Source organism: Lithobates pipiens, unplaced genomic scaffold (genome assembly GCF_037356315.1).
Source record: "Lithobates pipiens isolate NorthernLeopardFrog02 unplaced genomic scaffold, aLitPip1_a1.2 Scaffold_16, whole genome shotgun sequence".
Classification (NCBI taxonomy): Eukaryota; Metazoa; Chordata; class Amphibia; order Anura; family Ranidae; genus Lithobates; species Lithobates pipiens.
Window position 1 is genome coordinate 393,329,460 of NW_027507748.1, and position 26,688 is coordinate 393,356,147.

At 42.9% G+C, this 26,688-nt stretch overlaps 1 long non-coding RNA gene across 2 annotated transcripts in view; it reads right to left on the minus strand.

The window, feature by feature from the left end:
- Positions 1–1,719: 1,719 nt before the first annotated feature.
- Positions 1,720–26,688, minus strand: part of LOC143983058 (uncharacterized) — a 222,225-nt gene continuing 197,256 nt past the window's right edge. For both annotated transcript variants that reach the window (XR_013274558.1, XR_013274557.1), the window contains exon 5: positions 1,720–2,950. This is a non-coding gene — a long non-coding RNA (uncharacterized LOC143983058). The remainder of the gene's footprint in view (positions 2,951–26,688) is intronic.

A 26,688-nucleotide genomic window follows, 5' to 3' on the forward strand; every position in this document is an offset into this window, starting at 1 on the left:
GCAGAATCCAGGGTTAGCTTTAAGTGTAAATGCATTTTAAGGGCTAGTTTAGGGAAAGTTTGTATTTGAAATAAATACTGGATTCTGCAGCTTTTGGTGGTATCGTGGAGATCCATTTAGCAAAACAGAAGTTCTATGGCTCTGCTAAGTATATGAATGCTTTAGGCCTCATTCACACCATGGTGCAGAGGTGTCAGTTTTTCTGCAACAGCACAAAAAAATAATTGTTCTCTATGTTCGCTGATCACATCACAATGTGTAGATTTTTTCTGCACAGGAATCTGTAAAGTGTATGCAGTTCTCTGCACGGGAATTTTTTTTTACCTGATATCAACATTGGTGTGAATAGGGCACATAACTGACATGCATGAAAACTGATGTCATTGTGCATGAAAACTGATGTGAAACTGATGTCTCTGCAAGTGAAATCTGTGCGGTTTTCCCTTTAGTTCTTCTTCAGTTTTCATGTAGATATGGTGTGAAGGAGCCCCCAGAACCAAAACTGGGGGGGGGGGGCGCGGGGGATGTGCCACCGGCGCCGCATTGGGAGGGGCACTGCCACTGCCAGGAGTAGTGACAGCGGCATCACTACTGTCAGCTCAGCCAAGGGCGTATGGAGGTGAGAGGCAGGAGGAATTGCTGGTTGTGCATAGCTCTCAACAGTCCCACTTGTTTGCTGTTTGTCCCTGGAAGTTTTCAGCTTGGGCTCCTTCCAAAGAACAGAGTGTGTCTCCTTTACCGAAATGTACAGACTGTTAGAGCCGACAGCCTCTTTCCCCTTCCTCCTCCACACCTCAGTACTTCCAGTGAGACCTCTGCACAGAGGACACAGCTGCTGGGGTGAGGAGCGGGGGCATCTTTCTCTGCCAGAGAGAGAGAGGGGGGCACAGGCTGCCTGCATGGAAGGAAAAGGTGAGATGGCTGCTGTCTGGAGCATAATGTAGTGAGTGCTGAGGAATCCAGCATGGTCACAGACATCTGTGCCGGTTTGATTAGATTTTTTTGTCAACATCTTTGTAAATGGTAGTGCAGTGATAACATTTGCAGGTCTCCATGCTTATCATTGTCACTAGGACATGGCACAGCACAAAGGACTAAAATACATATAAATAAAGATATATAAATAGACACAAACAATTTCATGTTTGGCAAAAAATGGCCACGGCATTTATTAAGGGGTTACCCAAGATAACAATAATTACTATATAATAATATAATAATTACTCATAACAAAATCTTTAATAGTAAAATTCCACAACCATAAATTATTTAATTTATTAATATCACGTAGTCCATCCAGAACTGAACTGGATGACAAACCCCACTAAAAAATGCCATGACAAATTCAAAATGTATTTATATTTCAGGGAGGGAGGGTGGGAGCAGCGCGGGGGTCCGTCCTCGGCAGGGTCTCCTCAGGCAGTGAACGGAGCGGGAAAGCCGCAGGCTTATATAAACACAGCCCGGCTCAATCCCGCCTGATTCAGCCAATCGGGACCTGTTGCCATGCCGCTGCACAGTCTACCATAACCTGGGGCAACCTAAAAAAATAAGGGGGGGGGCAGCCTAACTAACCTATGTACTGTCCCATGGAGCCCGCATTCGCGCTAGGGGCTCATTAATGGGACAGCAGAAAGGACTAAAATACATATAGATAAAGATATATAAATAAAGAGACACAAACAAATTCATGTTTGGCAAAAAATGCCCACGGCATTTATTAAGGGGTTACCCAAGATAACAATAATCACTCATAACAAAATCTTTAATCTTAAAATTCCATAACCATAAATTATTTAATTTATTAATATCATGTAGTCTATCCAGAACTGAACTGGATGACAAACCCCAACAGCTGAAAGTCACTCAAGAGTGGCTGAAGCCCCCAAAATGCCGTGGCCTGCTCAACCATATTCTGTAAACCTTAAATAAATATATCTAAACCAACTTCAAAAAGGTGTACAAAATCAAATTTGTATAGACCAGGCAGAAAACCCTCAAGACCGCCTTGTGAAACAACTAAATTGCGTATAGTGCTATTCACATGTTTCCTAATTCTGTCTAAATAGTGAAGATTACTTAAATCTGACCAAATAAGTCTTGGGACCATTTCTGAAAAAAGCATAACTGTGGAAGGAAATAATAACTTAAAGGCAGATAAATCTGTTTTCATCTCACAGATCAGATCCCAAGTTTTTACTTTTCCCAGGTCATTATCCCCGGCATGAAGTATAAGCACATCAGGAGGCCACTGACCTAACATGTAAATTAATTGATCTTTTGAAATTTCTCTACCTCAGCCCCTTTATTCCCCACCATAAAACCTGAAAACGTCTCTCATCCAAATGTAAGGAAATTTAGAGTTACTCTTAAGATATTGTAAAGAAAGGTAGAGTTACTCCTTAGGTCTGTTTTAGTAGATAATGTTTTAGAAAATGTTTTCATCTCATGCTAAGCTTGTGCTAAAATTACTAGAAGTGCTAAGGCGAAGTGTGAAGCAGTATGCGTCTGCGGTTAGAGTCTCAAGCCAAGGTGATAAGGTCAAACATTGTGACGTTGAGTCTGTCTCTAGGCAGAATTCCTATGAATATCTTTTAGGTTAATATGAATTGTATATTGTATTAACATAATGCTTAAATGTGATTGGTTGTTCATGGGGCCTTCCCTCTATATGACCTCTTTTTTGTTTATTGCATATTATTCTGTGAAGCTGGCATAAACCTTTGTATTCTTGATTATCCACACCTTGTGTATGGTGTCTTGACTACCCGACCGGTCAGAGAGTTTTTCCATTGACCATCAAAGTCCAGCTCGAGCACAGGAAAGAGGGGCTGAGATAGGACAACCTTTCAGAAACCCAAATTGATTCTGCCTTTCTTGATGGAAGCTCTCCTTTTGGCCCAAAATATAAAGGAATGTCCTATTATCCAAATTACACGCTTGGAAGAACCTAAGGAAAAAATTAAACAATGATAAGATTAGGACGAACATACAATTTTTTATTTATTTTTAACAAATATTATTTTTTTTTATTTCAAAAAGAAAATAGAAAACAAACATGCATCAACAGGGTACATACAGATCATGTGCAGACAGATAACCAAATTGCAGCATATATGGATCACAGTCATTTCCTAGCAATGTGTAGAGTCATTAGTCATTGCAGTACAGATTACAGACACTCCCCGAGACCTCCCTCCTCAATACAAAAACCACAGTAAATAACAAGAAAGGACCCCCCCCCCCCCACCAACCCCCCCAGCCTAAGAACATACAATTTAAATCTATCACTATCCCAATGCCCAAATTGCTTTAACCACTAGAGATCCGCGCTATAGCCAAATGACTGCTACAGCGTGGACCTCCTTTGCCGGGACTACGTCTATTGACGTCGTCTTGTGCACGAGCGGCCTACGCGCCCCCTGAGGGGCGCGAGCGGCGCGCTCTGTGATCAGCGAGTCTATGAGACTCGCCTGATCACGGATCGAAGTAAGGGGTCGATCCCGACCCCTTACCACGTGATCAGCTGTCAGCCAATGACAGCTGATCATGTGATACAACGGAGCCGGTAATCGGCTATTTTTCCTCCTTGCGCTGACAGTGCGAGGAGAAAAAAAAAGAGCCGATCACCGGTGATGTCCCGATCACGGCCAGCTTACCAGTGCCCACCTGCCCCCTGCCAGTGCCACCTCAGTGATTAAAAAGTGCCCCCCATCAGTGCCACCCATCAGTGCCCATAGTGCCACCCATCAGTGCCCACAGTGCCACACATCAGTGCCCACAGTGCCACCCATCAGTACCCACAATCTGCCTCAACAACGGTGCTGCACCCTAGTGCCACATATCCATGCCCATCAGTGTCATCTACCAGTGCCCATCAGTGCCCATCAGTGCCGCCCATCAGTGCCCAGCAGTGCCACCTATCAGAGCCACCTATCAGTTCCACTTATCAGTGCCCATCAGTCCCATCTATCAGTGGTACCTATCAGTGCCCCTTAGTGCCACCCATCTGTGCCACCCATCCATGCCACCCATCCGTGGCCACCCATCCGTGCCATCTTATCTGTGCCCATCTTTGCCCATCAGTGCCGCCTTATCTGTGCCCATCAGTACTGCCTTATCTGTGCCTATCGGTGCCACCTTATCTGTGCCTATTAGTGCCGCCTTAACTATGCCTATCAGTGCCCACCAGTGCAGCCTATCAGTGCCCACCAGTGCAGCCTATCAGTGCCCACCAGTGCAGCCAATCAGTGCCCACCAGTGCCGCCTCATCAGTGCACTTCAATGAAGGAGAAAAATGACCTGTTTGCAAAATTTTATAACAAACTATTAAACATGATTTTTTTTTTTTTTTTATTTTGCATCTTTTTTTGTTTGTTTAGCAAAAAATAAAACTCCCAGCTGTAATTAAATACCACCAGAAGAAAGCTCTATTTGTGGGAAAAAAATGATAAAAATTTCATTTGGGTACAGTGTTGTATGGCCACGCAATTGTCATTCAAAGTGCATCAGCGCTGAAAGCTGAAAATTGGTCTGGGCAGGAGGGGGGTTTAAGTGCCCAGTAAGCAAGTGGTTAAACCATCCTTAGAAAACCCAAGCAAGCTAGCTTCTGTAGCAGCCCCAATTCTAAATGAATGTGAGGAAAAATGGAAACCAGATAGATTAAGTTGCTTAAGGCAAGAAGACAGGACAGAAGAGAACTGAAATCTTGTTAAAGGTGATAAATTGTCATGAATAAAAAATGAACCTAAAAATTGGGGTCGTGAAGAAAGATACGCTAAACGCTAAAGACTGGACATATTATCTGAAAAGGGGCTCTATAAAGAGTTAAACAGCAACCCTTGCCTAATTGATCCATCTTAGATCTACGGAAAAAAATCTTAACTGAATCTTCTGAAACAGATGTCTGAGAAAATCAAAAAGGAAGAAGAAAATGTATTAGGTGCAGTGAATTCCCCCAACCTAAGAGCGCCAAAAAATGCAATGACAAATGCCGTTCTGAACAGCGAAGACTAAAAAGAGGAAAAGCAAACTGATTCAAGGGAAGACATCAATTTTATCAGTAATTCTGAAGAAATAGGGTGTCTACTGTCAACAGCTGGAGAGGATGGTCTAAAACCTTTCAGCATTTCCTTAATTGGAAAAAAGGAATTGAGAGCAGGAAGTCCTGATAATTACAAAAATAATGAGGCCCCTACTAAAATTTTGCTAACTGAAGCAGGGCTAAGTTTAGCTTGAATCAGAGAAGAAACAAAACATAAAGCCATATGCACACTAACTGTATCAACAGAAAAATTCGACTCTGCACAAAAATTACACCATTTAAACCAGGCTTGTGAGTATTCTTACCAAGTTTTGGGAGCGATTGAATTTCTTATATTTTCTTTGATTATTCCCAAATGAGGCCCCAGAGAAAATCTGGGCAAGGGAAACCTTCCTGATCAACCTCCAGAGCGAGTTTCCGAAACCTCTGGAACTGCGAACGAGATAATGAATCAGCAATCTCATTAGTAATACCTGGAACATGTTTTGATTTCAGCCAAATGTTAAACGTCATGCATTGCAAAACCAAAAAACTGAGTAATTTTATCACAAATTCTGACTTTGCCGACAGTTTAATGCAAAGAATACTCCTTTATTATCCGTATGCAGTATGACTCATTTATTTCTGAAGAATTCTTTCCAAATGGAAATAGTCACCACTACAGGAAACAACTCTAATAATACTAAATTACGGATAATATCCAGAGACCTCCAAGAATCAGGCCATTCCTTAGCACACCAATGACCAGGAAGGCACCAAAACCAACTGAACCGGATGCATCAGTAAACAAGTGAATTTCAAAATCTTCAACGAATTTACTCTGCCATACCGTGCACCCATTAAAATTGTTCAACAATTGGTCCCTATCTTTTTAGTCCTCCTTAATGGGTCGAGTAATTGACATGTGAAAAGAGTTTTTAAGACCCCTAGTGGCTAGAGCAAATTGACGAGGAAAAATTCTGGCTACTGGGATTACTCTAGACGCAAACGCAAAGAGATCCAACAAGGACTGAATCTCACGAACCTCAAGAACTTTTCTTTTTGACAAAAAAATGTTGATAATTAATCTCATTTAGAAAATTTTTCTCCATTGGCAGACGGAATTCCATGGCAACGGAATCAATTGTGATGCCCAAGAATTCAATCACCGTCACTGGACCCACTGTTTTTTCATGTGCTAAGGGAATGCCAAACGACTAGCATATGTTGAAAAAACAAGTCAACATTTCATAACAAACTAGAACCTCTCCAGGGCCTATAATAAAGAAATCATCTAAATAATGAATAGCGCCACCCTGAGGGGAATTTTGCGAAAAGACCCATTGCAAAAAAGTAGAAAATGCCTCAAAATAACTGCATGACTTGGAAAAACCCATTGGTAGGCATTTATCAAAGTAAAATTGATCTTCAAAATAAAAACCCAAATTAATTCAAACCTATGGGATTGACTGGCAAAAGTTAAAATGCAGATTTTATATCTGCTTTCGCCATATACGCTGCTTTGCTAAAATGCTTTAAAAGACAAAGAGCCTCGCCAAACGAAGCATATGACACTGTTGATTCAAACGCCGCTATTTCATCATTTAAAAAATTCCCATGTGGAAAAGATAAATGATGGATCAGCCGAAAGGAGCCTCGCTCCTTTTTTGGGACAAGGCCTAAAGGGGATAAACAAAAATGTAAAAAGGGGGGAGAAGAAAAAGGTCCAGAAAGCAGGGACTAAAAAGCCAAACTTAAAGCCTTCATAAAGAAGGTCCACCATCTTGCGGTCTGGATAATGATCCAGCCAGAACTGAATTTTTGACAACTTCATTGGCATCCATGCCTTTTAAAATATTGTCCCTTGATTGAGATGTGTTAGCTAATTTTTTGAAACAGCGGGCTGCTGGATGGGTACCCGCACAAAATGAGCACTCGTGTTTATATCGCAGTTCGATAAGAATCTGCATTGTGAATCATTGTATGCAAAGCACACTCCTTTACGAAAAGTCAATTGAACATTCAAAATTTGAGGCCTCTGTGTATATTGAGGTCTTTGCGGCAGCATCAAATTCAGCCACAGACCCACATCCTTAACTCTCCCCAACGGAGGGATGTGTTAACTGAAAGCTTCTGTCTGAAGCTCTCAACATAGCTAAACCATGCAATGGCACCAAAGTGGCGGTATGCTTCCGTAACTATATCAAGGTGTTGAAACAATCCCGAGCATTTGTCAGGAAAACGTTCACCCAAGACAGAAGCAAAAATACAAAAGGCCTGAAGCCAGTTCTGAAAAGTGCAGGGAATTGCCCTCCTCCTATCTTCCTCAGAACTGTCATCCATTCTTTTCTCAGATTTTAACAAAAATTCCTTAGATGACAGGAGCAATGACAAAATGTCTATGAATTCTCCCCACCAAATTCTTTCTTTGACTGCTGTGGATAAATGATATCCCAAAGGGATAATTCATAAGGGAGGGGTTCTTTAAAACAGGATTCAGAAACCATAGTATTAATAGGTAGATTTATAGTAGTATCAGAGACAGAAACAGGAATAGATGAATTAATACTGGTCTTAACAGGTAACTTATCCATAGAAACATTCTTACTCAAAGGGTTAATACTCACTGCAGTGGCGGGGTTACCCTGTGAAAAAACATCATTAACTGGTACATTCAAACCACTTGCTCCACTGCCACTCCATACATTGCCAATATTAATAGGCTCACCCATTCTTGCAAGTACATTGGCTAAAGAACCAACTATTTTACCCAATTCTAATAAATTCAAATAATTTCTCTCACCAGAATTATGGTCCACACTAACAGACTGCCCAGATGTTGGTACCTCATTTGATATGCCCGCAGAATCTAGCTGAGGTGATTCCATCATGGCTCTGTTAGATGAGAGTGACCTTGCCTGTTTCACCTGTTCTGTCACAGGGGAAGAGGGATAATCTTCCATTCTCAACCTTTTTCCCCTGTTACCTTTGCGACCTCTCTTCTGGCCAGCATAGGGAGCCTTGTGACCGACAGTCTCCATTACTTCAATGGTCACAGTCTGAGCATGCTTTATATCAGCCGAAGCTGACACAGAAGGGACCACATCTTCCTCTAAACACCGCCTCAACCACTCCGCCCCTCCACAGCTCTCAGCTTTGTGGAAAAGACGGTGCAGTAACTCTTCCATCTTTCAGGTAACTGCTTGGAGCAGCGTGGGTAGGGGCGGACTGACGATTCGGGAACTCGGGCAATGCCAGAGGGCCCTGTGACACTCAGGGGCCCCATCAGGGTTGCCAGCCTCAATAAAACCAGGGACAGTATGTAAAAACCAGGTTTTTTAAAAATCCCAAGATTATAGCTGCCCCACCTCTCCAGTACCTTTTCAGTGTGTGTATGTGTATTCTGTGTGTGTATGCTGTGGGTGTATATTGTGTGTCTGTGTGTGTATACTGTGTGGCCCCATAATCTATTTCCTGGGGGCCCCATAATCTCCTATTGCCTGGGAGCCCCATAATCTCCTATTGCCCGAGGGCCCCATAATCTTCTCCTATTGCTTGGGCCCCATAATCTATTGCCCGGGGGCCCCAAGAGTTGTCAGTCCACCCCTGAGCGCGGGGGTCTGTCCTCGGCAGGGTCTCCTCAGGTGGTGAATGCAGCGGGAAAGGCGCCGGCTTATATAAACACAGCCCGACTCAATCCCGCCCGATTCCAATCGGAACCTGTTGCTATGCCGCTGCACAGTCTACCATCACCTGGGGCAACCTAAAAGAATAAGGGAGGGGGGGGGACATCCTAACTATTGCCCTATGTACTGTCCCATGGAGCCCCGCATAAGCGCTAGGCGCTCATTCTTTATGTTTGCTATTAGAAATGTCATACTGACCTCATAATGTGTATGATGATGTGGAAAGTTACTAAAGTGTCCATATGCACTGTGAATGTGCATTTATATTTATTTATTGGTAATAGGAACATGTAGATTTTTATTTAGATTTGTTAATATAGTTTATAATAGCTATAATAATAAGTTCAAATGTTTACATGTGGCACATGTTGTCATTAAATTATTATAAATTCACATTCACAGTGTATATGGTCACTACCAGGGCCGGTGCTACCACTAGGCGGCCGCCTAGGGCGCCCTGCTGCCTAGGGCGCCTGGCCACTGGTTTCCCTACTTTCCGTCTCCGTGCTATGTAAGTTTTCTGTGCTGTATTATAAATACCTCTGTAATAAATGTTAGAACCTCTAGTGGGACACGGACACAGCCCACTGCTCGAACAGTTGTCTGTTACACCTGCTGGTCCATAGGGGTGAATGGTGGCTTTGATCAGGTCCACCTGAAAAACTGACAGGCAGATCTGATCAGACCCTTTGTGTGAAAGGGACCTTAGTCAGTAAATTTCAGAGCTGAGGAAAGCTACCCCCTATAGTTGCCAAGTGTCCCAGATCTGCTGGGACAGTCCTGTTTTCTAGACAGCTTTCCTGCAGCTGCATTGTCCTTCCATGGGGATGGCTGCAGTACTGTACATCCCTGGTCAATAATTCCAGGCATAGGCTATATTATACAAAGTTACATTGTTCCAGCTTGGACCTCAGTAACTATATTCAGTATATACCATACCTGAATGATACCCCAGAAGAGAAAGTAACCGGGAAATCTGTCCTAAATCCCTTTCTCTGTATCAAATGTGAGGCATCAGAGGTCTTTTTTTAGACCCCTGATATTTCATCAAAGCCCTCCAAGAGAGCTCCTAAAAATTATAAAAAATAATATTGTAAAAAATAGTAAAATTATAAAAAGTAATAAAAAATAATGAAAATGTTGAAAACTACTGACACCATCCACTGCCCTACTATCTCCAACCTCTGCCCTACTGACACAGGTGAAAGAACGTCTAGCTTTGCCACTGCAAGCGAGTTGGTTGTTGAGTTGCAGGTTTATTTTAAGCTGTATAAAAAGCAAAATGCTGTAGCCAAACATGACTAGTTAAGTTTCTTATCACTGAAAGATTTAAATCTGGTTGGTTTTATACTTTTGACTTTGCTGGCTGCCTGAGTGAATAAATCTGTATGAGTTGCCAAGATACCACTCTATCCACCCCCAGTGCACAGAAGAGTAGCCAAGCTATTCCAGAGCTTCCTTTAAAGTGTCTGGATTACTTATAAACTGAATTTTCAGTACATTGCTTGGAAACAGATGTGTATATATTAAAAGAGCATGGATAAAACATTATAAACATAGATTATAAACTGTTAGCCAAATGCAGATGTTGATAACATCTATACCTATATAGTGTCTGCATATTTTTGACAGCGTAATAAAATGTATTCATAATGCATTGTTTCGAGAATTGGTCCCTGAATTGTGGCCCAGGGGCTGGATGTGGCCCTTTGCTTGGTACTATCTGGCTCTTGGGGCACTATTCTTCCTACTGTCACTGACAATGGGGCATAATTCTTGCAACTGACATCAACAATGGGGCACTACCAATGATGGAACACTATTCCTCCCACTGACACCACCAATAGGGGCATAATTTCTGTCACTGACACCAACAATCGGGCACTATTCTTCCCACTGACAGTAATGATGGGGCACTATTCCTCCCACTGACAGTAATGATGGGACACTATTCCTCTCACTGACACCACCAATAGGGGCATCATTCCTGTCATTGACATCAACAATGGGACACTATTCCTCCCACTGGCAGTAATGATGGGGCACTATTCCTCCCACTGACACCACCAATAGGGGAATAATTTCTGTCACTGACACCAACAACGGGGCACTATTCCTCCCACTGACAGTAATGATGGGGCACTATTCCTCCCACTGGCATTGCCAATAGGGGCATAATTCTTGTCACTGACACCAACAATGGGGCACTATTTCTCCCACTGACACCAGTGATGGGGCACTATTCCTCTCTCATACACCAACAACGGAGCACTATTCCTGCCACAAACACCAATGATGGGATATTATTCCTTCCACTAAAGATGAGGCATTGAGGCATTGTTTACTCCTAATGGCATCAGGCAGGACATTTTCTACCCCCACTGGCCACAGTCTGGCTCCCACCTAAAGTGTGAAGCACAGAAAACTGGCCCCTTGTTTGGATAGTTCCGAGACGCCTGGTTTAAATTTTATGTAAAGCTCAAATGTTTTATTTTTAGTTTTAAATAGTGTAGGGAACAGAAACTGTCAGATTTGTATTGTTCTCCATGTCGCTGCTGGGTAGATTCACATTTTATTTGTCCTGCTGCCCTGGAAAAATTTTCATTTTAGGACTTATGCGCTCGGGTATCTAAAATATACATTATTTAGGTATATATATATATATATATATATATATACATACAGGGGTTTATTTTATGCAGAATCTTCTGCTAACTCTGCTAGCAAGAATCTGCATTCATGCAGAGAATATGCACATGTCTGTGTGAAAAAGCTGTAGGATGTGCTTTTTTTTCAAATAAAAACCCTCTTTTTTGATCCATATGTCTCTAGCAACTCCTAAAGTGCAGTAATATATGAAACAAATCCAATATTTCTGTGTAGCTTCCCCTCCTCCTCTTGCATGAAATCATACAAAAATCCCTTGGTATCCTACAAATGTGAATTTCTGCTTTAGGTGCCAGATGGTGCGCTACATATGGGATCTGCAACACCCATTAAAAAAAAAAAGTAACACACCATTAAGGGAGAAAAAAGGTGCTGAATGCATCATATGGGGGTTATTTACGAAAGGCAAATCTACTTTGCACTACAAGTGGAAGTGCAGTCGCTGTAGATCTGAGGGGAAGATCTGAAATGAGGGGAAGCTCTGCTGATTTTATCATCCAATGATGTTCAAGCTAAAATTGAGTTTATTATTTTCCTTGCATGTCCTCCTCAGACTGCACTTGCAGTGCAATTTCAAGTGCACTTTTAGTTTGCATTTGTAGGGCAAATTGGATTTGCCTTTAGTAAATAACCCCGTCAGTGCACATGTAGGCAGGGGGCCAAAACAGTATACCCAAGAATTGAATAAACACACATGGACACAGTACTTAAACTTTATCTATATTGTAGAAATTGAGTTTTCACAGTAATAAGACCATTTTGCAGCAATGGCACAACATATGTTAAATGTCATACACTTCTTCAGACAGAAGAGAGCACTGTTTATCCACAAGTCATTTTCCAATAGTGCTATTACAGGAATAGCACTACAGGCATACTCCGCTTTACATACCCTCACTTTATGTACACTCACGAGTATAGACACATGTACACATGTTGCAGGTCATACACTTCTTCAGGCAGAAGAGTGCACTGTTTACCTACAAGGAACTTTTCAATAGTAATATTACAGCAATTGCACAACATACCACCACAGAATGTCTCATGGAGGAGATTTAAACTAGCTTGTTCATACTAAGATCCCCAAATGTCTGCAAGGACTGCTAGTGGGTGTCTGTTCCAGCAAGCTGATAGAGCTACACTGTGAATGGAAACCTACTCTTTCCCTCCTTGACAGGTACCTCTCCCTAATTCTTCTACTCTCTCCAAGCGAGGGCTCTGGTCCTATCTTACTCCCACACTGCTGGTGCACCAAATGATGCATAATTCCCTATTTATGGAAGTTTGCTGCCAAAATCTCACGAGACTTCAATATCCAACAGAATTGCTGTCCTCCCAAGATGGTTGCCGGAAGCCCATAGCAAGAGACAGTTATTCCTCAGTAGAATCCTGCCAGCATGAAGAAACAGCACAGTGCCACCTTCAGGTTGGAGGAAATACTTCAAATGTAGAGCTCAGCCCCACTAGGCCACTGAATAGATACCCAGGATTCTATTTCCAGTAATTACCCCACATCCAGGCACGCGGTCACTCCTTTGGCTCAATGAACACGCTAGGGGTATGCTTTTCTGATGCTTTATTGCAGAACTTCAACTTGGATAGGTTCAGGGCAACTGTGAGATACTCCAGTGAGCGGGAAGGAAAACGAGAATAGAGATGACATCATCTCTCACCACCCACCCCGCCCACACTGTGCAGCCATGGGCAGCAGAGAGATTACATCATCTCTCACTGCCTGCCCTCACTCTGGGACACAGCCACTTGCAAATGACAATCCGCATCTTGTGGCAGGCCACGTGGCAAGTGGCGTGGCAAGTGACAGTCTGCATCTGAAGGCATGTGACATGACAAGTGACAATCTGCATCTGGTGGCAGGCGACGTGGCAAGTGACAAGCTGCATCTGGTGGCAGGCGATGGTGCCAAGTGACAATCCGCATCTGGTGGCAAGTAACGTGGCAAGTGCCAAGCTGCATCTGGTGGCAGGTGACAATGGCATGTGATACACTCAGGGCTCCCACTGATTCAGCATTATAGTGCGTTGAACTATTAAATTTTATATTAAAATGTAATAATAGAAATAATGCGATTCAATCATCCTGAAACCATATCCACCATGGTGCCATGATGATTGAAGTGCCAACACCAGCCATTACACTGACAAATTGCCCGTGAAAAACCTTATTTCCTGGTGCCTCCATGGCAGCATACCAGTGATAGCTCCGCCCCGGAGTCCTCCCCTCAGGATAGTTACTAGCTTATAAAAAGGAAACCCATATCCCCCCCTAGCATTCTCCTTTTTTTTCCTCATACCTGATGGAAAGTTTTGTATGTGTTCTTACATCTGCCTGGCGCAGCTTCAGTCTGGGTTCTGGCCTCTCCCAGACGCAGTCCCCTGTCTTGGGTTGCTAACAGCACTGAAAAGAGGGGAGCCCCTTCTGAGGGTCTTTTGGAGCAGCAGCAACAGCTTCCTAACAGGGACTTCAGTTCTGCAGACAGGCTATGATGGTCTTTGAAGGCAGGTAGGGGCTCTTTCTGAGTCTATTTTCCTTTGCTTACCTTTTCCCCTCCCCCCTCTCCATTTAAGCTCAAACAAGCTAAGGGCCGGTTCACACAGCGATGCGCGGCGAGGCGTCTCCGACTTGCCTCGCCGCGACCTGCACGGACCTCAGCGGCGACTTGCAGAGGACTTCTGTATAGAAGTCAATGCAAGTCGCCCCCGAAGTCGCCCCAAAGTAGTACAGGAACCTTTTTTCTGAGTCGGAGCGACTCGAGTCGCTCCTCTCAGAACGGTTCCATTGTACAGAATGGGGGCGACTTGCGGGAGCGAGGCGAGGCGAGCCGTGTCGCCTCGCCTCGCGTCGCAGTGTGAACCGGCCCTAAAGGTGGCAGGCTCTGATAAAATTGTCCTGCCTGGGAGTGCTTCTGCAACTCTACCATTTCAACTTAGTAAGTGGTCTATTCCTTACCTTTCTCAGAGATGTATGTGGGTAGGTGTGTATATAGGTGTATATGTATATATGTGTTTAATTTATTTAATTTAATTGAGTGATTAAACCTTTGTATACTTTGGTATGCGGTAAGGATTAGTCATTATGTTTGTGAATGTACATATACGTATTTATCGGGGTATAACACGCACCGGCGTATAACACGCACCCCAAGTTTAGGAGGGCATTTTAATAAAAAAAGTTTTAGGAGGGAAGTTTAAGGAAAAAAAAACTTACATTTAAATGCCCGTCAATGCAGCCTTATCAGTGTGCATCTGCAGCCTTGTCCATCATTGCAGAATGATCAGTGTCATTTGCAGCTCGCCCAGCATCATTTGCAGCTTGCCCAGCGCTGTTTGCAGCCTTGCAGAGTGTCATTTTCAGCTTGCCAGTATCATTTCCAGCTTGCCCAGCGCCGTTTGCAGCCTTGCCCATATTTAAATATCCCGCCGCCGAGACAGACCGAGCGAGCGCCGCCGAAAAAGACCGAGCGCTGCCGAAAAAGACCGAGCCGCCCAGTAGGGACTGCAAGCCGATCCGAGCCGAGTACACAGTACAGTCGGCTCGGTCTTTTTCGGCAGCGCTCGCTCCAGAAACAGCAGGGAGGCGGGACTACGAGCGGAGCGGAGCAGACGGCTCGGTCTTTTTCGGCGGCGCTCGGTCTTTTTCGGCGGCGCTCGGTCTTTTAGACTCACAGACAGTGGGGATCGCCATATAACACGCACCCACGACTTTCCCTCGATTTTAAGGGGGAAAAGTGCGTGTTATATGCCGATAAATAAGGTATATATGTATACCTATATAATTCTAGGGAACATGGGGTCTTTGGGGAGTATTTGCTTTTTTCGCTTGCAGTTAGTTAAAAATATGTATATAGTGTATGTATGTGTGTATGTATATATGTGTGTATATATATATATATATATATATATATATGTGTGTGTGTATATGTGTATATGTATGTATCTCATCTGTAATAAAGAAAAATAATATATATAAAAAAAAATTGTAGAACTAGATAATGACAATTTTTTAGGAGCCTTTTTATTCTTTCCTGTCCATTCTTTTAGCTTCTATTTCAGTCGCCTTTTCCGCCCTTACTTGACTTCACAATTATGAGCCAGCCGCCGTTTGACCAAGACCCTCGCTTTCTTAGGAAAGGGCACATACATACTTTATAAAAAAAGGAAGAAGAAAGGAATTAGACTAAAAGAGTGCCTTGGGCTGTTACTCTCGTTTCAGCCCTATACACCAGAACACGTCTAACCAGACTTCTGGCCACCAAAATGGACGCTCCAGTCCAAGCTCAAGACACAGCCGTTCGTCTAGCTCTCATCAGTCTAAAGGTCATCCTCCAAAAGGCAGCAGTCAAGCAGCCCATCCAGATGAGAGATCAAAGAGTGTAGGGCATGTGGAGGGACGCCTTTACCAGATAAACATATCTGCCAAAATTGCTTGCAGGGTTATGCGATTCAGGGGACCGAAGTTGAGCAGGTCACAGACCTCTGAAGTTGAGCAGGTCAAAGACTCCTCAACTGAACTAATGCAGGTGAACCCCTCTCCACAGGGTTCCTCTGGCAGGAGTTATCCATTCCTGGCCTGTCTTTTGCAGCCCCTGCAGTCGCTACATCAAGCCCACCTACCCGAGCAGGAGACAAATGTGACTCGGAGGACTCCATAGATGAATCGGATCCGTGTGGATTCCATTTTTTCGCTAACGCAACCAGTTGTATTGGCGGTTAAACAAGCCACTGGTTGGGAAGAAGCAGTAGAGCCTCCAAAAAACAAAATTGTTTCCCCTTCCTGGAGGAATTAAAAGATCTAGTGCAAAATGGGTGGAGAGTGGAGGCCGGTAGTGGATCTGAAAAGGTTAAATCAATTTATTCAGTTGGAATCCTTCAAGATAGAATCATTACAGACGTTCAACCAGGAGACTGGATGATCTCGGTGGATTTGCAAGATGCGTATTTCCATGTGCCCATGCTGCCTGCCTTCCAAAGGTTTTTGAAGGTGGCAGTAAGATCAACTCACCTTCAATTTCAGTGCCTTCCTTTTTGGTCTGTGCACATCACCAAGAATATTCTCAAAGGTGTTGATTGCAGTTCTAGCATTCCTCAGAGAAAAGGGACTTCGAGTTTTCCATTGTCTGGACGACATCCTATCGCTAGCATAAAGTTCAGACCAATTGGTAGAGCATAGGCAAATTCTTCTGTCAACTCTGAAAGAGTTTGGGTGGCTAATAAACACAGGAAAGAGGGTCCTGATCTCGACGCAAGCAATGGTTTATCTAGGTGCCCTCTTTGACACCAAGGCAGGCACAGTGCGCCTCCCCCCCCCCCCAGAAAATGACAGCGATCCCTCAGAAAATGGGCCACGTAAGAACGCTATCTCACCTTTCGGTGTCAAATTGCCTAAGTCTGATAGGGACCATGTCAGCCTGTATACCGATGGTGCCCTGGTCCCATTGGCATCTGAGGACTTTTCAATGGGGCTTTTTCACACAATGGAAGAGGAACTCACTGTATCAAAGGATAGCGATATTGACATCCAGGAAAAGGGGTCTGCTATGGTGGACAAAAGAAGACAACATCTCGAGGCCCCACCTCCTACAGGGCCCTCTTGGACCAGCCTTACCACCGATGCGAGCGCGAAGGGGTGGCGGGCACACTGTGGTCACCTGGAGGTACAAGGGAGATGGGATATCCTCACGGAGGGAATAATATCCAATATACTGGAGCTGCAAGTGGTATATTTGGCACTGATAAATTTGGAGGAACATGTACGTCAGAAACAGGTGCTGGTCCGTCTGGACAATAAAGCAGCGGTAGCATATATACAACGTCAAGGGGGAACTCACAGCCTCATGCTGTTGAGAGAGGTAGAGCCTATTATTTTGTGGGCAGAGAGAAATCTGGTGGATTTGAAAGCAATTTATCTCCCGGGGCCGTTTGAATCAACAGGCGGATCTCCTATCTCGCTGTTTCCCAGACAGCAACAAATGGTCGCTCCATCTGGCGGTGTTCAGGTGGATTGCGAAGTTACAGAAACCTCCGGAAATAGACCTATTCGCCTCCCCGACAAAAGTAAAGTTGCCAAGGTTCCTGTCCCGCCTACCTCACCCTGGAGCAGAGGCGATAGATGCCTTATCGTGCCCGTGGCACTGCAAGACGGCATATGCATTTCCTCCCAGACCATTGGTTGCGAAATTTCTGCTTAGATTATCAAGGGAGCCGGTCAGGGTTGTGACAGTTCTTTCCTATTGGCCGAAGAGGCCATGGTTCTCTTGGACAATGAGCCTCAGTGTACGTCCTCCGGTCAAGATCCCAGTATTCCCGCAACTGCTTTCACAGGGAAAGTATTTTTCATCCAGCCCCACACAAGCTGAACTTACATGCCTGGATCTTGAACAGAAAAGATTCCAATCCCTAGGATGTTCGGCGGGCGTAATTTCAACCCTATTAAAGGCAAGGATGCCCTCTACTAATTACATTTACTCAAAGATATGGCATAAGTTCAAACAGTTTGCGGAAGACAGACAGTTGAACCCAGCTGTGCTGTCCACCTCAGTAATCTTAGAATTCTTACAATTAGGCTCGGACTTGGGACTCAGCCTAAGCTCCCTAAAAGTCCAAGTGGCAGCTATTTCAGCGAGTACCCAGAAAAGATGGGCAGAAGATGCACTCATTGTACAGTTCCTTAAGGCAGTCAAGAAGATTCGCCCACCGCTAAAATGTTCCTTTCCAGCCGGGGATCTACCTCTGGTTCTAGAAAGTCTCAACCGTTCATCCCATTGGATTCTGCTTCACTTTGGAATCTAACCCTAAAACCGGTTTTCTTGGTGGCTATTACTTCAGGAAGAAAAGCTTCAGAGTTGCAAGCGTTGAGGGCAGAAAAAGAGCACATAACCTTTTTCCGGACAGGGTAGAACTATGGACAGTGCATGGTTTTGTCCCGAAAGTTTCTTCCCGTGCCACACTCTCTGAAGCCTGGGCACTACCAACCTTTACAGACCCGCGCTCTGGGGCGGTACAAGAACTGGACATTTCAAACGTTTTAACACGCTACTTACAGGTCACGAGTCCCTTTAGGTCCTCGAATAGGCTATTCATAATACCATGGGGTAGGAATAAAGGGAAAGAAGCCACATCTAGGAGTATCGCCTCTGGAATCTGCAAATTAATTCAAAAGGTGTATAGAGTACGAGGGTTGGATCTGCCGGCGGTCAGAGCTCATTCCACTAGAGCTGTTTCGTCCTCATGGGCGGTAAGGACATGTGTATCTTTAGAGAATATCTGCAAGGCAGCCACATGGACGTCTCCAAATACGTTCATGCGTCACTACAGAATTGACCCAGGGGCACTAACTTTGGTGGAATTTGGTAGAAGGACTATTGAGTCAGCCCTGGCATTGCCTTAAATAAAGTTTTCCTTTGAATCATTACCCACCCTGGTTTTAGCTATTCATTGTATCACTGGTATGCTGCCATGGAGGCACCAGGAAAACGGAAAATTGTTTCATACTTACTGTAATTTTCCTTTCCTGGTGCCTATCCATGGCAGCATACATACCCTCCCTGGTATTCGATATAATTGGAGAATGCTAGGGGGGGATATGGGTTTCCTTTTTATAAGCTAGTAACTATCCTGAGGGGAGGACTCCGGGGCGGAGCTATCACTGGTATGCTGCCATGGATAGGCACCAGGAAAGGAAAATTACAGTAAGTATGAAACAATTTTCAGTTTTTCTGGCAGTGCCACTCCCGAGACTATACCCTGGACAGACCTTGGGATGTGACACAGGAAAGAGTTTACCAGCTGACCTCATTAGCACACACCCGGAATTAGCCCTCCCTACTTCCAGCAGATCACTATCAACCATCATTAGGTGCACATTTTTCTCATGCAATCAATGTATACCATTCTCACTAAATACACAGCTATAGAATGTTAATTTGGCAGAAGCTGAGTAATCAGATAACAGCCTATGTGTATTGAGCTGTAATATTGAAAACGGGAGAAGTATGTCCTGGGTTCTGTAAAGCTCACCATACATTATAGTCAGATTGTACAATCTCCATTAGATCTACCATCAACTATGTAGTGCAAGAACCTGTCTGATTGGATACAGTGTGATTGGATAGATGGTGTGCCTTCCTAGTATATTGTTTTGGTAAATCTAAAAAGTAAAAAGATCTTGCAATCAGATTGTATGGTGTATTGCCACCTTTATTCACCTAAAATGAACTAGTTGTGCTTTTAGTGCCATTAATTGTTAACGGCACACCAAACACAGAAGTACACATTTTGCCATCTGAAAAAACAAGTGAAAAGGGCAGCAAAATACACAGTAAAAACTTGCCAAAATATACCATGAGCTACTTTGCCGTATGTAACACAGCGCATTGACATCGATGGGCTGCCCTATGCCTATCATGGGAAAAACAAGCCATGAAATTGTGCACTAGTGTGAATGAGACCTGAAAGTAAAATTGGTTAGTTTACACTTCTCCTCCAAGTATTTATACACTCTCCCAGCCACCATCTGGGCACCCCTTCCAGAGATTTTCCAGGGCTGCATTAATATTCAGCTGCTGATTAGACTCTCCCAGCCCACTATCTTCCATATCCTTTCCAGACACATAGGGGGAAGGATCAACCCTGCCGCCATGAAACACAGAACAGACAAAGCAATCACACACAGCTCACTAGTTACAGTGAACCAAGAACTAAATTTACCTAACCTAGGAGGGTGCTACATGAGCTTCACCTGCATACGTGCATGTGGGTGCTTTAATAAACCATAGGCACATGACTGCATACAGCTGCCTCTTTGAATGCATCTCAATTCATGGCTGCAGGCAGGGTCAGTGGGTCCTGGAAATGTCATTACACAGGCTTTGCATTCTGTACAGCTGCGGAATGTCGGTTACTCTCTTCCTTCATCTCCTCAGGCAGAACTATGACTTATATGCCATGAATGAGGGAGCTAATGTACATATTAAGGACAAAGGTAAAACAAGTATATATTTTTACTACAGTATATTTGCACATATCCACAACATAGTCATGCAAGTGTATAGTTTTTTTTTTTTTAACCTTTAACTGCCTCTTTACCCCCACATTGTAAGAAAACAGCAGAGAGATGGACATGTATTTCTGTAGTGTCATTTAAAAATGGTGCTGTAGAAAACACACATGGGCAGCCAGTCATTTGACAGCTCACATCACAGGTGCAATAAGAGAGATTTGCTAAGACTGGAGCAGACGGAATCTTGAGCAGTAGTGCATGGGAACCAATCAGCTCCGTGCTTTATTTCCAAAACCTTCTCCTCTTGTGTGTGACTTCCACATCAATGATGTCCGTGTCTACAAAGCTTCGTATTTTAAAGGTTTCTCCTGCCCACACTAATATTTCAGTTTTGCATTGAGGCATGTAGGCTCAATCACCTGTTGTCCTACACTCAAAATGGGGCAGTTGGTGACTGGCTTCTAGGTCATGAGCAAAAAAATGAGTATCCCCAAAGTGGACTTTAAAGGCATTAATATCTATACAAAAAGTATTAGACGTAATTGAAGTATAATAAAGTTATTTATTTAACAAAAATGTTAAAAGCGTGATGATTTAAGACAACAAATGGATAATTGGGAACGTATACAAATCTGTATGTAGGACACCAATATTGCAGCACACAGATGTGATCCTTCAACCGATGGTTCAGATAAATTCTTTAAATGACATTGCAAAAAACATGTGCTGTCAATACACATTATTTCTGAAAAGTGCTTATATTCTTGTAAACATTTATATATATATATATATATATATATATATATATTATATCATATTAGATGCATTTACATTTAGTGTGGTGGTGTTACAGATAAAACATTCCGTGATTATATTAAAAACAAGAGGGAGAGCTGTATCTCATAAAGAGATTTGAATAACCCCACCAGAGGATATTATTCTCTGTGTTGGAAGAACAGGTCAAGAAGCCGGGAATGATGGGGCTTCCCCCTCCCAAAAAAGGGGAGATCCTCCAGGACAGAGCAGAAAAAAACACCGAGCCCAAACAATGAAAAGTACGGCCTATAATTCAAAATAAATATAAAGGATACCAATAAATATCCATGACCAATTGGTCACGATTATAATACAAAGAATGAAGAAAAAATGATACCCTAGGGTTACTACCTGAGTGATATTCGAATCCAAAATGCAGACAGAGTATGTATCGACATAATTTAATAGCTACATGTCCACCAGGTCTTAATGAAGCTATATGTTTTAAACCCTTCTTAGAGGGTTTTTTATCTGGAGGCATGGAAATGTAGGGATTGGGCATCTCACTACTAGATGATAATCCTTCTATTTACACTGTTTATCTCTGCTCTTCTAATATGCTCACGTGTTCGCTATCTATGGAACCTTACCCGTAAAATACTTTTTTTTTTTTAAATGTTTTCAATCATTTTTATTACATTTTTATACATATAGAAATATTCCATTTAATTTCAATTCCATATAAATATATACAAGCGTATACAAAACATTCATAGTAAACAAAACATAAAACACAATCAACATAAACATGGACCTATCTCATAATAAACTCCATCATATTAGGGGTGTTCCACCATGTTAAAAGGTATACCATCGTCCCACGCCACGCAGTCCCCCCCACTCCCACATTAGAACAACACGCACACACAAAAAAAATAAAAAACGCTGTGATTTTCCCAAAACCCTTTTTATAAATTTATAAATTTATAAAGAGGAGAAATTATCGATTTTTACTTCCGTTAAGAACTACTCCAATAAAAATGTACCTAATTACTATATACCAACAGTGTCCTACCTTTGTTCCGTAACTATAATATGGAATTCTCTTAATGACATTCCTTCTTATCTAAATAAAGCATAAATTATCCTACTTTTACCACCTATTAAAAATTTTCCCTCTAAAAAGTACAGTTTCCTTGTGAGAAAAAACAAAAAAAACAAAAAAATATATAATAAGGGAAAAGCCCCCGCGCGCATTTTCCAATTCCCTTTTATTAATTTATAAAGAGGAGAAACGCTCAATTTTTACTTCCATCGAGAATTTCTCCAATAAAGTGTACCAAGGTACTGTGTAACACCAAAAAGAAAAAAAAGGGGGGGGGGGGCAAAGTCAGGGAATGGCAGAACACCTAATTACTTCCCATATAGTTCACATAAACCTGGGTTTGTCTAAATTCCAACCAGCTCCTCCAAGTACTAGCAAATTTTGTTTCGAAATTATTTTGCATATGTATTACTTTTTCCATTAACTTTAATTTATTTACCGCCCTAAAGCAATCCTTTATTGTCAGGACTACCTTTGATTTCCATTGTTTCAGAATTAATGCCTTGTAATTGCTGCTCTATATTTCTATAGTACTAGCAAACTAGTACTCTAGTGCTCTATATTTCTTCCTCTGCATCCCCGTTGCATGGAACAAGCATTGCCAAGGATCAAATCCAATTTCATTCCCACTGATTTTCTTTAACCAGTCCACTACTTCCCTCCAATAGGGTTGAATAAAGGGACACTGCCACCATAGATGTGCATGCATTCCATCCTCCCCACATTCCCTCCAACATAAAGGGGACAGGTCTGACCTGATTTTATACAAATTTATTGGAACATAAAACCATTTAATTAATGGTTTAATTCATCCTCGTGTCCATTGAAGATGAGTGAACATAGTCAAAAACTTTACTTTTCATTGTTTCAGGCAATAACTGATTCAGTTCCAGTCCCCACCCCTCCAAGGAACACAAGGATTCCTCATTTTGGTGTGTCATCAACATCCTATATACACTGGAAATCCCTTATCTATTTATTCCACATGAATTTAGCCCACCAACTGAGGGAAGGGGTTTCGGGAAGAGATTCTACAAAATGTTGAAGTTGTCTATATCTCCATGTATCCCATGATGTTACCTCATATTTTCCTTGCAGTTCCAATAGTGAACAGAGGGCATTTCCATTCAGGACGTCCTTCAACCTCAGATAATCCGAGTAGGTCAATTTTAAGAACAATTTATTATCCTTACCTGGAGGGAAATAATTATTACCTGTCAACGGCATCATAGGACTATTTTGCTGCAAAAATTTATTTTTAAAACGTTTATCCCATACTCTCAGTGTTTCTATTGTAATTGGGGCCAATTCTCTAGAGGAACCTCTATACTGCCTTGGAATCCAAATAATCTCACTCAGGGCTAATTTACTCAGCTCTGCCTCTAACGACACCCATTTTTTATATGGAGAAGCGTGCACCCAGTCCATGACTCTCCGCAATACTGCCACTGCATGATATTTTTGCAAATCTGGAAGGAATAATCCCCCCTTTCCTTTGATCTACTCAAAATTTTGTAGGCAATACGATTGCCTCTGTTATTCCATATAAACTTTTGTAATATCAATCTAAGGGTTTTAAAATAGGCCATGGGGATATTTATCGTGAGACACTGGAAAATATACAAGGCTTTCAGGAGAGTCATCCTTTTGATGACACTTGTCCAGCCGAACCATGACAGTCTATGTGCAGGGTGTCCTCTTAAATCTTGTTTAATTTTATTCAATAGGGGCAAACAATTATCCTGATAATCCTGAAAATACTATTAAAATTTAGTTATACATACATATATATGTCAGGTCACCTTGAGGCGAGGTGACCGATGCACACCGTAGGGATCAGGAGTGCATCGCAAGGTTGTGGACCCTAAGGCTGACTGCTGCAGATGGGAGACAGATCCCACCGAGGTTAGAGCGTAAGATTCCCTGGGGCGCGGAGTCTAAGAGCCAGCAGGTGTTCACCAGAGCCTCTAGTGGTGAGTATGGACTTGGCTGCAACTGGCTCCAGGTCGCGACCCCCAGCGTCCCCCAGCTCGCACCCACAGTAGGCAACAGGAGGATAGGGATAGTGAAGGATAAAGCCAAGGTCGGGGCCACAAGCAGACAGGAATAGTCAGGGACATGCCAATAGGTCAGGATCACAGGCAAACTGGGATAGTCAAGGGCACGCCAAAGTCGGTAACGGAACAACAGAAGAGCACACGGCAGGTAACAGGAAGCTAAACACACAAAGGAATACACAATGGTTGATCAGCAGGGTTGGCCTGCAGTGCACAGGTTAATATAGAGTTCTCTGATAGGAGCTAGGGTGGAGTCATGCCAGAAGATGGATTACAAAAGCAGTCATGTGAGGGTCGGCTGATCTCTAGAGATGAACACATGGAAACAGGTAAGCAGACAAACTCTATTGCATAACCATGACAGTACCCTCCCTCTTACGAGGCCTCCCCCTCCCCCGCCTGGGTCCAGGCTTAAAGGGAAACTCCAGATGGAACCTCCTCAACAGACTAGGAGCAAAGACCTCAGATGCAGTGATCCAAGACCTCTCCTCAGGGCCCAACCCTTTCCAATGTACGAGGTACTGAAGAATGTCTTTACGGAGACGGGAATCCAAAACTTGACTAACCTTGTATTTTAGATTATCCTCAGAGACTGGAACCGAGGTAGGGAGAGGACGAGAGGACTTGAGGACTAAAGGCTTTTTAGGAATGGGTAAGGGCATGAGAAGATCAGGAGCCTGAGCAGGGTCCCCCAGACCCTTAAAGATGAACTGGGCATCAAGAAAAGGACCACAGGCAAACAGGGATAGTCAAGGACACGCCAAAGTCGGTAACGGAACAACAGAAGAGCACACGGCAGGTAACAGGAAGCTAAACACACAAAGGAATACACAATGGTTGATCAGCAGGGTTGGCCTGCAGTGCACAGGTTAATATAGAGTTCTCTGATAGGAGCTAGGGTGGAGTCATGCCAGAGGATGGATTACAAAAGCAGTCAGGTGAGGGTCGGCTGGTCTCTAGAGATGAACACATGGAAACAGGTAAGCAGACAAACTCTAGTGCATAACCATGACAATATATATATATAACAAGTTCTTATTTATATACACTAACCCCTGTATACCTTTGTTTTTTTTCTAAAAGACAAAGAGATATATATAAACTATTTTCATCTCATATTTTATCATATCCTCTAGGGGGCAACAAACTGTTATTAAGTTTGGATTTATAATGGAGGTATTTATTCTCAATATATACTATATCTTTTTTTGTAGCACCACACAATATCGGGTTGCTGGTGGCAGCGGGGTTTTTCCTCCCCCTTCTTGGTTTTCTCCTTGAATAGGCACACAATCACTCGACACACAAAGCCGCCTATAGGTTTTTCAACCTGCGGTGGATATCTGGAGTACATCGAGCTTCCTGCTCGCTTCTCCTTCATCTTGCCACTGCACAGTCCGCTGGTGAGGCTGTGTGTGTCGGTGGGCTGCACGCGCAACTTGCCGTTTTGCCGCGCTGACGTCACATGGGTGGTCGGAGTGGTGTGGTCCACAGCCCAGTCAGCTGTGTTAATGATGCAATTAGCCACTAGTTATAATCCACACAGCAGCTCATTTATGGCATCCGCTACGCAGTAGCTGGATGTCTGGATGCTGTATGTCTTCTAAATCCCCCTTTCAAGGTAATAATCTAGTTTAAATCTTTGAACTAAAGCTTTAGCAGACATAGGAAATTGGTCTGCATATATTTAGCACTTTGGGTATATTTTGGATTATAACTAGCTACTATATAGATGCAGATATTTATCTTAGTCCATTCTATTACATAGATACTTAGTCTTAGTCTATCTTAGTCCTAGTCTATTACATAGATACTGGAGGTTTATATGATTGTATAAACGTTTCTGTCCGAATTTTGGATTGGAACATCACTCAGGTAGTAACCCTATGGCAGGGATATGCAATTAGCGGACCTCCAGCTGTTGCAGAACTTCAACTCCCATGAGGCATAGCAAGACTCTGACAGCCACAAGCATGACACCCAGAGGCATGATGGGACTTGTAGTTTTGCAACAGCTGGAGGTCCACTAATTGCATAGCCCTGCCCTATGGTATCATTTTTTTTTTATTCTTTGTATTATAATCATGACCAATTAGTCATGGGTATTTATTGATATCCTTTTATATTTATTTTCAATTATAGGCCGTCCTTCCAACTGTTTGGCCTCAGTGCTTTTGTCTGCTCTGTCTAGAAGGATCTCTCCTATTGGGAGGGGAGAAGGCCCGTCATTCCCGGCTTCTTGACTTGTTCTTCCAACACAGAGAATACTATCCTCTGGTGGTTATTCAAATCTCTTTATGAGATACAGCTCTCCCTCTTGTTTTAAATACAAACACGGAATGTTTTATCTGTAACACCACCACGGTACATGTAAGTGCA